Genomic DNA, 11,604 nt, shown 5'->3' with positions numbered 1-11,604 from the left:
CAGGAGAAATTCTAAAGAGACCAGTAAAAATATCAAAAGCCCATTTTTAGTCCTGACTAAAATATATAAAACAATAAATCAAGCAAAGTTCTTCTCTTTTCCTGAAACTGTCAGGCAGTGAAAGTCAGAACTAAATTAATGGCTTACACTTTTAGGGCTTCTGTTAAAAATGTGACCCAAATATTTTCTATTTAAATATTCTTCAAAATGTGTAGCCAACCAGTTCAAAAAAGAAATGTCTGATTCATTTTCTTGCCTAATCAACATTTTTCAAAATGCACTGATAGCTGAAAAATAAATGATGAGATTTTTTGGTAAGTTTCTGATTCTCAGTGAAAAAATAATTCTACCCATCTTTGAAGGCCCTAGTTAAGACTCATGCTTTCCTGAACCCTCCAGACCATAAGCATCGACTAGTCTGTGCAGATGCTAACACTAAATAAACGGTGCTGTGCCAGCTGAAGATCAGGCTACAGCCCAGCCTCTTGGCAACTAGAACTTTAGTTATTTCCACCATTTATTCATCATGTATAAAGCACCAGGCACCATGCTATGTCTTAACCATACATTATCTCATTTAATCTTCCTAGCAACCCTTCACAGGAAATCCAGGTTCAAAGCTACATGACTTGCCCAAGATCTCACAGCCAGTAAATAGTAGAGCCAGGAATTAAAACCAACTGTTTTGTTTCCGAAGCCTATGCTCTTAATCTTCATGGTATCTAATAGATTTAATCCCTTTATAACTACTTCTCAGTGTGGCTTTGGAGTCTTAGAGGCCAGAGATCAAAACTTGCTTCTTCTCCTCTCTAGCTTTTTGTCCTTTGGTTACCTCTGAACCTGAATTTCCCCATTCGTAAAATGAAGGTAATGACATCTCCTTTCATGAAATGTTTTAAAGATTAAATGACTTAATGCATATAAACAACACATAGTCTTAACCACAAACTCCATTATTGTTGTTTTATTTCCTGATTTATGCTCCCAGCTTCCAGCCCTGGGTGCCCAGAATCTCTATCCTGTGGTTCATACTGTGTGCTAGTACAGACCATCTATTCTCACTCTTGCATGCTTTCTGCATCTCAGGGAAGCATGGGGAAAAGACCATGAGCTGACTGCTTTATACGACTCTACCAACCACCCTCTCAACTACAACGCCACCACTGCAAAGCCTTCCACTCCACTATGGAAGATATAGGACCTCAAGTGCAATTATTCCTAGAAGAGCCAGCACAGAAAATACAAGAAGAATCTGATACAAGTATTTAAGATAGAAGATCTAATCATCTCTTAAAGAGAACTTGTTATAGAATCTAAGAGCACTTGTATCTCAAAAGAAGACTGGATGAGAGCCAACTTCAAAGTCTTGACCCCATCTCAGCTCCATAGCCTAACCTCCATTTCTCAGATCCTATGACTCTGGAGGAGTCCACATCTGAAAAAAGGCAGTGTCACTTACTGGTTTTGCCAATGGAAGCAGGCACCCAACACCTGGGAAATACCTCCATCCCTACCACAGTACACACACACACACACACACACACACACACACACACACACCACCCCTACAGCAAGCTTAAGAACAAGGAGCAATTTACTTCTCTTCTCTAGGTCTCAGCTTCTCTATCTCCAAAATAAGGTGGTTCTACCTGAAATGATCTCTAATGTCCCAGCCATTCCTGACATTCTGTGCTGAAATAAGCATTCTTTGAAGCAGAGGGTTAAAGCCGGACATAGAGTTACTCCTGTGGAAAACTACACAACTGGGCTTCCCTGGTGGTGCGGTGGTTGAGAGTCCGCCTGCCGATGCAGGGGACGCGGGTTCGTGCCCCAGTCCGGGAAGATCCCACATGCCGTGGAGCGGCTAGGCCCATGAGCCATGGCCGCTGAGCCTGTGCGTCCGGAGCCTGTGCTCCGCAACGGGAGGGGCCACAGCAGTGAGAGGCCTGCGTACTGCAAAAAAAAATAATAATAATAAGAAGAAAACTACACAACTGTAGGACAGCCCGTGCCCCATCTTGTGCCTCCACTGGCTGGAGTGAAGACAGAGCCCCAGGATCTGCACTGGCTTCTTCTCTCTGTTTACACTCACCACCTTGGTGATCTCATCAGGCTTGTAACTGTACATACCTCCTCTCTTTGGCAAAGCATAAATTATCTCTAGCCCAGACCTGTCCCCTGAACTCCAGACTTGTATAAAATAGCCATCACCACTTAGATGTCAAATAAACGTCTCGAACTAACACGTGCTGAGCTAAGCTTCTGCTATTTGCCCCCAAGGCTGCTCCTCCACATTCTTCCCCATGTCAGTTAACATCCATTCAGCAACTTACAAAATGTATCCAGAATCCAACTGTTTGTCACCACCTCCACTGCTACCACCTTGGTCCAAGTCACCATCGTCTGCCATTCGGGGTATTACCATAAGCTTCTAAGTTATCTCCTTACTTCTGCCCTGGACCCCCTCTGCTCTTTTCTCAGCAGAGCACGTAGCTTTATTCTCCTAAGACAAAAGTCAGAACATGTCATTCCCCTGCCCAAATCTTACAATTGCTCCCTTAGGAAAAGCCAAGGTCAATCTGGCCTCTCTGACCTCACCTCCCTCCGTTTGCCTCTCCTCACTCTCCCCTGTGCAGTGCCCTCCAGGATCCTTCTTGAATATGCTAAACAAGCCCTGCCTCAATGCCTTTGCGCTTTGCCCTTCCCTCAACTCTTCCCCAAATGAATCACCTCCATGAGGTGTCTCGCTATTGAAAACTGCAACCTCACACCTACCCAGAGCCATCCTCTCCCCCTCCCCCTCTTGTCCTTTTTAAATTTTCTACATCACACTTATCATCTAACATACTAGACATTTAACTGACTGAATGATCGATTCTGTCTCTCTTACACTCATACACACACACACACACACGAATGTAAGCTCCACAGTGGCTTGCATTTTTTTAAAAAGAACACTTTACTGAGATATAATTGACGCGTACAATGGCTTACATTTTAGCTCATTGCTATAGCTCCAGTACCTAGAGCTGTGCCTGACACATAACAGGTTTATAATACTTGCTAAATGAATTACTTGAGATGAGCAGTATACTTCCAAATTATGGGTAATAAGTTGGGAGAAGTGAGTAACTACCCAAGTGTCTGATAACAATATGCATATCCAGTGTGTACTTACAGGTCTTCTTGATTGAACATCTCTGTGATTGGCAGCTAGACACATTGTTCTAGATTGCATGTGGCTGACCTGTCCAGTCACTGGTCCCTGTGAACTCTAAGGGAGAGGTTGCATTCACACCAAGTCTCTGAGAACACTACTCCTGAGTCACCGTGGGTCTAGGGTAATTCATTTGGGCCACTATAGAAGGCTAGGTGGATAAGCTAAGCCCAGCTCATCTGGGAACTCTGTAGCTGGGGGAGCCAAATCCTGTTGGCTCCCCAGGGATCCTCATATCTGGCACAGAACAGGGACTCCAGATCCAGGGTTACTTGAGGTTGAATCCACCAGGGTGTGAGTAGCTCCTCCTCTATGTCTCTCCAACACTGGAGGCAGCCAAGAATGTGGTGTGAGCCTTGCGTGTTACTGGGAGTATGTGTGGGTTTGGTTTGCACGCAGATTTGATTTCCTCATCTGGGCCATTTTCACACAGCCTAGAAACACCACCAGGATATTGACTCTGAATGAAGACTAAGCAGCCGAGATTCAGTACAATGTGTTCTGGAAGAGCTGGTGCCTCTAGCCTGTGAGTTCTCAGGAGTGAGAGGTGGGTGTGAATTGGATGGGATGCGGGTATTAAACAGGATTTCAAGTTTATTTATCACACAAAGTGTAGCTCTTTGTTTTCATGTATTTGTCATGATCATGATCTCCTGCAGAACAGGGACTGGGCCTGGCTTATTTTTCCTTCCTCGGCACCTGGTCCTGTGCCTGGCACATGGCACAGCTCAGTAAATCTGCTGCACCACACTTAACTGCACACAGCTCTCGGAAGGAATCCTCTTCCCCTTTTGAAATTAGGAATAATAACCATGTGCATATTCTTTGTGCTTATCATTTCAAAATTGGTTACAACAAACAAGGATTGATTTTTCACTAAGGAAGAAAAAAGTCGTTGTTTTTGCCTCTTTCTTTGACAGCATAGTTCAGCCTCTGTTTCTCTCCGGCGCAGCAAATGTCATCAGACAACTGAAGTTTTTTGTAGCATAAGGAAGTATGTGGTGTGGTAGAAATGAATTACAGAGGCAAAATATTAAAAGTACAATTTCATGATAGTCATCTTAACTGAGTTTTAAAGTACTGCTTCTGAAGCAAGAAACTATTCTGAGAGCCACTCTCAGGGAATAAAGCACAACGGCTAGGAGTCAGCCTGTGGCATTAGCCAATGTGGTTCCAAACCCTGGCCCTGATGCTTTCGAGCTGTGTGATCCTCAAAAAGTTACTTAACCTCCCCGAGCCTCAGCGTCTTCATCCCAGAAGTGGAGATAAAAAATGGTGCCCAGGGCTTCCCTGGTGGCGCAGTGGTTGAGAGTCCGCCTGCCAATGCGCAGGGGACACGGGTTCATGCCCCGGTCCGGGAAGATCCCACATGCCGCGGAGCGGCTGGGCTCGTGAGCCATGGCCGCTGAGCCTGCGCGTCCGGAGCCTGTGCTCCACAACGGGAGAGGCCACAACAGTGAGAGGCCCACGTACCGCAAAAAAAAAAAAAAAAGAAAAAAGTGGTGCCCACTGTGTTGGGTTGTTAAGGAAAGTAAATAAAATAATGACTGTAAAGGGCTTACTTAACACAGTAGAGTAGGTGCTTAATAAGTAACAGTTACTAGTGGCATTATTGTTGTTAACCGGACCCTCACACATTTAACCTTAGTCTTCTCCTTAGATCTAGCTCCTATTCAATCTCACAGGATGATGGTCTTTTTTTTTTTTTTTTTTTTGGTGATGGTCTTTTTTGATGCCAGATGCAAGTTCTCTTCTCCAAATGCACTGACTTTGTTGCCCTCCCAGCTTCCTTGATCCAGTGGAAATTCTGACCACCGTTACATTTTCTCTCCTGCCAAGAGTATGTTCTACTTTCTCTCTTCAAGGCGCTGAGAAACTTCTCTCCTTCTTTCTTTCCACCTTCCACTCAACTAGACTTAACTTGTTAGCTCTAGACAGGGGCTCTTTGCTTTCCCACAAGCTTCTCTTTCCTTCTTCTCCTTCTGTCTCCTTCTTTCTTTTCTTCCTCTTCTCCTTCTTTTTCTTCTCTCTCTCTCTCCCTCTATCTGTCTCTTTAACTAATAGACTCTATTGGAGAGGATGTTTTAGGTTTACAGAAAAATTGGAGAAAAGTACAGAGTTCCCACATACCTGCCTCCCCTGTTTTCCCTATTATTAACTTTTTGCATACATTTGTTCCTACAGATAAACCCATACTGATACACAGTTTAAAGCAGACCTCACTCCTGGAGGTGTACATTCTTCCCTCACCTCTCTTTTACCTGTTCTTTCCACAGATCTCTCTAATTCCTGACCTAGTCCCTCTTGCACTTGAAGGCCCTGCCCTGCTCCATCATTTGCCAAAACTACGTCAAGTCCCTAATGCCTTTGCCTCATCCCCTCTGCTTCACAGTACAGTCGCTGTTTTCCAAGCAATGTCTTTCTACATTTTAAAATAGTTAGGTGGCCATGGCAAGTACATTTAACACAAGCCTTCCTTGTCCCAGCTGATACTCTCTCCCCTCTCAGAGGGAATCTTCCCTCTGCAGACCCACCCACGGATTCCCAGTCCACCAGCCTACACTTGTTGCCCAAGTCCAGGGAAGAAACCATCAGGGGAGAGTGAAAGACACTGCTTTCCTCACTCCGCCCTAAGATGTGGGGTCCCTGGCCACTTACCACCAGTCCTGCCCTCAGCAGACCAGAAAAAAAAGAAAATGAAATGAATACCTAGAGCCTCTGGCCCCCACCTTCCTTCCTTCCCAGAGCCCCTTAATTAGCATAACTAATTAGTTTATGAGAGAACATGTGTTAAACTCCCTGGGCTTGAAAGGAAAGGCCCATAGTATAAGGTGCCGGTGGTGGTGCTATCACCAGAAGCTGACCTCCCATTCTTCTCAATTTCTCTGCCATACCTGGTTATTAACACTCCAGGAGTCCACCCTCAGGCTCAGAGATGTCCTCCTAGCAACAGCCCTATTGGCAACACTTAACTCGGGTTTGTCACCAACACCAACAAAACCAGAAACTCAATACCTACTGGAGTCATAATAAGAAGCTGATATTTGGAGAATGCATATTGCTTTATTAAAGACTTTCACATCCAATTTACTGACTGAGTTTCAGACCAATGGCGCATTTAGGCTGCATCAATATAAATCAGTTTGACTGAATTCAGAGAAATATGTGTGCATATAATTCAATCAGATACCTGCATTTTCTTAATTCCCATGATACTGGTGATGGATTTTTCACTCTTTAATCAGTTGGGGGTTTTTTATTATTATTATTTTATTTATTTATTTGTGGCTGTGTTGGGTCTTTGTTGCTGCCTGCGGGCTTTCTCTAGTTGTAGTGAGCAGGGGCTCCTCTTTGTAGTAGTGTGCATGCTTCTCATTGCAGTGGCTTCTTTTGTTGTAGGGCACAGGCTCTAGGCTCACGGGCTTCAGTAGTTGTGGCACGTGGGCTCAGTAGTTGTGATGCACGGGCTTAGTTGCTCCGCAGCATGTGGGATCTTCCCGGACCAGGGCTCGAACCCATGTCTCCTGCATTGGCAGGTGAATTCTTAACCACTGCAACACCAAGGAAACCCTAATCAGTTTTTTTGACAAGTGTACTTATAGATTAAGCTCCCATTTTGTTTTTCCGTTTTATAGGAGCTAGGTTAGAAAAAAAGAAATCTTTTGGCGCAATTTTTAAAATGGTATTTTCAAATCACAGAGGGGATTTGCCATTTCCTCACAAACTAAAATGTCTTTAGGATGCGTATTTAACTGCATTCTCACCCCATCGTGCACTGCACAGAACTTACAAGCCCCGGTGGAGAGTTTGGGGCCAATTTTATCTTTAAATAAGCTCTGGAATGCCCCAGGCAGGATCGTTAACTTGTCTCCACTACAGACTAAATGTCCAAATAGCCACCTCCCTTCTGTGGGCTCCCACAGGGCTCTGGGTGTGCTCCATAGTCCACCCCCTGGCATGAGGAGACAATTGGGCCATTATATTGGTACCAAGAACAAGCAGCCAGCTCAGTTCAGCTCTATACACAGGGATGCCAAAAAAAAAAAAAAAAGGCACCATACATAGAGCACTGGGACAATTTGTCTTAAGAGTGTTTAAGACACACAAGCAAGCCCCAGAAGGTTATAAATGGTCAGCTTTGTACAATTACCACACAAGTCTGAAGAGTATTCTATGTGGATTCTGCTTAGAAACCCTGTAGTGGGTCACACCACGTAGGTGGCCACGACAAGAGTCTACTCTTTTCATCCAAGAAAACCCGGGAGATGACTTCCCTGGTGGTGCAGTGGTTGAGAATCTGCCTGCTAATTCAGGGGACACGGGTTCGAGCCCTGGTCTGGGAAGATCCCACATATCGTGGAGAACTAGGCCCGTGAGCCACAGCTACTGAGCCTGTGCGTCTGGAGCCTGTGCTCTGCAACAAGATCGCGCACTGCGATGAAGAGTGGCCCCCGCTTGCCACAACTAGAGAAAGCCCTTGCACAGAAACGAAGACCCAACACAGCAAAAATAATAAACTCCTACCCCCAACATCTAAAAAAAAAAAAAGAAAAAAAAAAGAAAACCCGGGAGATTAAAGACCCCCCCATACACCCTTCTCCACTTTGTGCTTTTAAAGATTTGTGTCATTGTCTTACTCAAAAAGTCAGTTTGAAATTTCCATTTTTTCCCAAAAACAAAATGTTAGAATTAACAAGAGTCTTAAAACTTCCAAAAGTTCTTCTTGTCCAAATCTCTAATTTTCAGAAAAGAAACTGGCAGCCAGAATTGTTCATACACCAGTTGAGCCAGCCCTATTCTAATTCTAGCTTTACTACCAACTCACAGTCCAATGTTTTTTTGGGTTACAAAGGTCAGCAAAACTGTTGACTGTAACTGAAATACATACCTGTGTGCCTACAAGCCTATTAGGGAAAAAAAAAAAAAAAGGAAGATTTAAAGTCTGGTTTTCTCATTCCTAATTTATAGATAGAAACACTGGAGGCTCCCCTTCATTGCCCCAGAACCCACTCCTCTCCATCAGAGAGCACCCATTCATCCACAATTCCTGAGGATTTCAACTAACTGGCCTGCCCCTCATCCTCTCCTGGAAAGGTAAACGTGCCACCTCTCCCTGCAGGTCAGCAGTGTATGTTGCAGAAGAGACTCCTGAGACAGTATCATAACCCACCCTAGGAGGAGGTATCCACGGCTCTACCAAACTTTGAATTTCTGGATCACTGTCAGAGTGAAGTCTCCATGCAAAGGCAGCTACTGATGACGACAAAGATGGGGTGGGATGGGAATAAGCGTAAAGGTTGCCTGAGTGACAGCTGTGAGCCTCTCTCTTGAAGACAAGCAGCTAAGGGATAGAACACTAGACAGAGTAAAACAAATTCATACAAACACAGGAATAAGATTATAAGATCATTCAGTGCTGTGTGTCCAGTACTGCCATGGACAAAACAAAAGCAAGGGTGGTAGAAAGGAACCCAAAGCACCTGCCCCTTCCAGGAAGGGATTGCTGCCACCCACTGTTGACCAGGCAGTTCCAAAGCCAGGATGACTCAAACAGGGTTACACTTTTTTGTTCAAGCTGCCCCATCTACCCCAGCTTGCTCTACCCAGCACCCAAAATGAAGGCAATCTCCAATCAGTCCATGACCTAAGCTAGGGTCAAGGTGGCCGTAGCCCACAAGGACCTGGTGATAGGAGGGTCTGCCACCTAGCAGCCTTCTACTTTCCCTCTGTGTTAAGATCCCCTCCTTGTGTCCCCACCAAAAAGCCCCACCTCTTCCTCTTTCTTCCCTCATGGCCCTTTTCAGATGCTGATCCTACAAAACAAAGAATGGGAAAACTCTGGACCAGAAGAATGAACACCAAGTCTAAGCATCTCCTTGAGCCAGCTGGGACCCAGGACAAGTCCCTTAACTGGTCTGACCTCTGTCTGTTGGATCCTCATTTGTCAAGTTGGGATAATAACCAGTAAGCATAGTTTATAGTTCAACCCTTTTATACTTAAGGGGTCGGAGCTCTGGGCTCAGAGACCTTGAGTTTAAATTACAGCTCAGCTGCTTACTAGGTGGGTAACTGGGGATAAGTTCCTTGACTTCTCTATGCTTCTGTTTCCTCATCTGCAAAATGGGGATAACAACACTGTTGTGTCAATGAACTGAGACAATGTACATGGGAACTAAATTTAATAAAGTACATAAATTTTTTATCGTGAAGCAAAGTAAAAACACAATAAATGTTAACCATTTGCATTGCCATCATCACCATCCTCTGGTGAAACAGTAAATGGCAAAACAGTATTCCTGTCTCCCTGAAAGGAATCAAGTGCTACACTTATTATTATCCTTATCATAGGGAGTCTGTTTTGCCATTTCCTTCCGTCTATTTCACTAGGTCAAATGAAGGGCAAAACCACTCTTTTTTCACTTTGGGGAGATAATGGGATCTGAGAAATGGATATTTTGCCCTCAGTTTTCAATGGATTTAGAACAAAAGGAACCTGCAAAACTCAGATAAACCTGGAACAAAAAAATCATCTAGCTCTGCTCTCTCTAACTTCCTTGAGTCTTGTGCATCTCCTAGTGGTGATCTCCCAGAATAACTCAGAAAACTCATCCTTCACAAAGAGTAAAGGAGAAACCAGAGGAGTCATTCAGATGTCTAGGGTAGTCTGAGCAACACATCAAGACACTTCACTGGGTTTTTTTGTTTGGTTGGTTCGTTAGTTAGGGGATTTTCTCCAGATTTATTGAGATATAAGTGACATACTGTGTCAGTTTAAGGTGTACAATGTGACAACTTGATACATGTATAGATTGCATAACGTTTACCACAGTAATACATACTTCACCTCACATAATTACCATTTTGTTGTTATTGTTATGGTGAGAACATGAAAGCTCTACTCTCATAGTAGCTTTCAGGTATACAATACAGTATTGTTAACTAAAGCACCATGCTATACATTAGATCCCTGGAACTTATTCATCTTATAATCAAAAGTTTGTACATTTTGATCAGCATCTCCCCTTTTCCCCTACTCCTCAGCCCCTGACAACCACCATTCCACTCTCTGTTTCTATGAGTCCAATATTTTTAGGTTCCAAACATAAGTGAGATCGTATAGTTATCTGTCTTTCTCTTTCTAACTTATTTCACTTAGCATAATGCCCTCAAGGTCCATCTATGTTGTCACCAATGGCAGGATTTCCTTTTTTATGGCTGAATAATATTCCTTTGTGTGTGTGTGTGTGTGTGTGTGTGTGTGTGTGTGTGTGTGTGTGTGTATCTCACATCTTTTTCTATCATCCATTGTTGGACACTTAGGTTGTTTCCAAGTCTTGGCTATTGTAAATAATATTGCAATGTCAAGGAGCATATTCTCTACGTTTTTTTCCTAGGAGTTTTATGGTCTCAGGTCTTATGTTCAAGTCTTTAATTCATTTTCAGTTGAAATTTGTGTATGGTGTATCATAGGGGTACAGTTTCATTCTTTTGCATGAGAATATCCAGTTTTCCCAACACCATTTATTGAAGAGACTATTCTTTCCCTGCTGAGTGAATACTCCCTAGTCAATGTTAGTAAACCATATATGTATGGGTTTATTTCTGGACTCTCAATTGTGTTCCATTGGTCTACATGTCTATTTCTATGCCAGTACCTTACTGTTCTGATTACTGTAGTTTTGTAGTATAGTTTGAAATCAGGAATTGTGATGTCTCCAGCTTTGTTCTTCTTTCCCAGGATTGCTTTGGCTATTTGGTGTCTTCTGTGGTTCCATATGAATTTCAGTATTCTTTTTCCTATTTCTATAAATAATGCCATTGGAATTTTGATAAGGATTGCATTGAATCTATGGATGGTTTGGGATGGTATAGACAGTTTAAGAATACTAACTCTTCTAATCCTATGAACATGGGATATCTTTCCATTTATTTGTGTCTTCTTCAATTTCTTTCACCAATCCAAGACACTTCCCTGTTAAAGGGACAGATAGTAAGTATAGCCTCCTATAAAGAGGTATCAAGGAAATTGAGGGCCACTGAAATCTCACCTCCGGCCTTCTGAGTACAAGAGCCACAAGACACAGTGTGTTTTGTGTGACCCCTATTAAAACTGAAAGAAAATGTTGGTGACTAGTAAACAGTCTCTAGTTCCAGTTTCCTGCCTCTCACCCTAATCCATCCCCAGGTCCCTTCCCAGGCAGGATCAGAGCCCTGAGAAACTTTACCTCTGAAAGTGCTAAGGAACTAGTCTTCACATGTGGGCTCTACCCCACAGTTGGTGTATCCCCTAAGCGACAATGTCTCTCAACATAGATGTATATATTGCCATCAAGTTCTCCAATTATCCCATCTACACTGCACAAGGATGTCCTTGACAGTGTCCACAA

General features: G+C 43.5%; 1 long non-coding RNA gene across 1 annotated transcript; it reads left to right on the top strand.

The window, feature by feature from the left end:
- Positions 1 to 3,681: 3,681 nt before the first annotated feature.
- On the top strand, positions 3,682 to 9,553 carry LOC132502148 (uncharacterized). Its single transcript, XR_009534401.1, has 3 exons — positions 3,682 to 3,764; positions 8,186 to 8,311; positions 9,022 to 9,553. It is a non-coding gene; the product is annotated as an uncharacterized LOC132502148 (long non-coding RNA).
- Positions 9,554 to 11,604: the final 2,051 nt, after the last annotated feature.

This window comes from Mesoplodon densirostris, chromosome 14 (assembly GCF_025265405.1).
Source record: "Mesoplodon densirostris isolate mMesDen1 chromosome 14, mMesDen1 primary haplotype, whole genome shotgun sequence".
Taxonomy (NCBI): domain Eukaryota; kingdom Metazoa; phylum Chordata; class Mammalia; order Artiodactyla; family Ziphiidae; genus Mesoplodon; species Mesoplodon densirostris.
This window is presented reverse-complemented; position numbering and strand designations above follow the sequence as displayed.